The sequence below is a fragment of the Scomber scombrus genome, chromosome 17 (genome assembly GCF_963691925.1).
Source record: "Scomber scombrus chromosome 17, fScoSco1.1, whole genome shotgun sequence".
Lineage (NCBI taxonomy): Eukaryota > Metazoa > Chordata > Actinopteri > Scombriformes > Scombridae > Scomber > Scomber scombrus.
In genome coordinates, this window is record NC_084986.1 from 4,288,103 (window position 1) to 4,290,386 (window position 2,284).

Below are 2,284 nucleotides of genomic sequence, written 5' to 3' on the forward strand. Positions count from 1 at the left end.
TAAACTCAAAACTAAAACATGGGCATTGCAATTATTATAATCTTATTTCATTTCGATATTTTTGCATCAGAATGTTTTTTAATGTCAATCTGAATTATGCATTGTCATCTGGGGAGAAAATGATCTGATGAACTGATCTGTGCTGATTTAATGCTGGCTCTTATGTCTCTGCAGCACTTTGATATATAATATAATTCCTATTAGAAGATAAATGTTGGTCTCACAGATTAAATCTAACAATTATGGCTGCCACAATGGTTTGGTGAAAACCAATAATTGGAAAGCAAAAACTTACAGAGTAACAAAAATCTGCTATTGAAAAAAGACAAAGAAAAAATATGAAGATTGAAATTTAAAAAAACACAAAGAATATCAAAATAAAATAAGATTTTAATTTGATGGACATATTTTATTTTTCAGTGCTAATACACCTTTTTCCAGTACAAGTGTATTAAAGCTTTTTTGAGTTCAGGATTTATTTTTAATGTCAATGTTTTTTTCTGTCTTCATACGGGTTAGGATGAAAAACAGCTGAAAATCCAAAACATCAACAGCAACAGGAGTAAATGAAAAACATAAAAAGAGCCAGTTTATATCTCTGTTTGTCTCTTGTTCTTTTTCATTTGTCCAGATGAGGACACTGAAACAACTTTAACACCAATAACATCAAAGGAAAAGATGAACCAAAATATAACCACAAACCCACCTTCAACAAAACTAAGAGGTAGTGATTTAAAATAGTGTATCTCTCTTTCCTCCTTTGAAATATATAGTATGAATGTAAGAATGACTCTTGGCTGTGGGTCGAGATATTCTCTTATCAGTTAATCTCAGTCAGTGTTTTCACACACGTCTGAGTCTCAAACCTTGTTGTTGCTCACTGTACTCTCTCTTTCTGTCTCTCAGCCATTGATTTTAAAAGTATAAAAATATAGACAAGATATATTTCTAAATGTCATTTGGAGATTAGTTTTTTTGGTGCTTCATCTCTGTAACAACAGACACTCAGCACCACAGTTCACAGTTCAGTTCATATATTGAACTATATTGTACTAATATTGTGATGAAGCACTGATAAATGCAACATTTTTCAGGTTGTAAAAATCACACGTGCTGTATAAACTGTATTTCTCTCATATTTTAACTACAGGAGTTTGAACAGTGACAAATGTTTTTAATGTTTTAATTCTCTTTCCAGGCTGGTTGAGGTTCCTCATCGTGTCTGTGGGTTTAACTGCACTCATAATAATCGTTGTGTCAGTCAACATCTGGACGAGAACTAAAGGTGAGAACATTCACACAACATTTATGAACACGTTTTGATGAATCTGGATTTTTACTGATGAAACTAAACTCTTTTTTTGTGTTTTCAGGGAAGAAAACACAGATCTGTGACAATGCTGTGAGTTTTAAAACTGAATATTCAAATGCTTACTGTATGTTTGTGGTAGTTCACTATTTACTTGATTCTGTAAAGAGAATAAGAATAAACAGTGCTGACTGTATAACTCTGAAACAGAGTTCATTAATTTGTTAGTTGTGTTGTTCCTCACAGGTGCATGATGATGAAGATGGAGATGAAGCTACGGTGATGTATGAAAACGTTGGAGAACCTTCTGCTTCTATCAGACTCCACTGATCAACAACTTTCACTCCAACATCAACTCAGCAGAGTAAATAACATTTCATCAGATTTTATATTAGAAGTTTAGACAAAAATGATGAGTGATTCTTGTTTTTTTTAAAGTTCAACTATATTTTTAACTGTTGCTGATTGTTTTTACATGTTTTAGCTTAGTTACAGTTTCATCATTATTTGTACAAAAAAAGTCATTTTTCAGTAACTTTTGGATTGTTTTTAACATGTTTGCTGACAGTGAGATGTGTTATAAACTGTGTAGAATAGACTTAACTGAGCATGAAGCTCTGATAGAGTCAGTAGCTGTGTTGTCTTTATTGTAACTGAAGGTCCAAACACACTGAAAGCATTTTAAAGTACACCTGTTGTATTAAATGGCTGAACGTGCACCAAAAGTCTAATGAGGTGCGTTTATCTGCCTTGAAGCCCAGCAATAAATCCAACCTTGATTTGGATTGGGAGTGTCAAATGAGGATGCAGCAATCAAAGCTGCTTTTTAGTACACAATAAAAACAACAGCAGGAAATCTGAAGCCTGCAGTACTCCATAGGAGCATTATCATTTTCAGTGAGTTTGGGCCTTGATATTATTCTACTGACCATTTTGTCCTTTTTTTCCCCTTGCTGAGCTGCAATGGAAACAAAA

At 33.1% G+C, this 2,284-nt stretch overlaps 1 long non-coding RNA gene across 1 annotated transcript; it reads left to right on the forward strand.

The window, feature by feature from the left end:
• The first annotated feature begins 642 nt into the window (after positions 1–642).
• LOC133997326 (uncharacterized) lies at positions 643–1,390 on the forward strand. Its single transcript, XR_009927292.1, has 3 exons — positions 643–724; positions 1,199–1,285; positions 1,374–1,390. It is a non-coding gene; the product is annotated as an uncharacterized LOC133997326 (long non-coding RNA).
• The last annotated feature ends 894 nt before the right edge of the window (positions 1,391–2,284 follow it).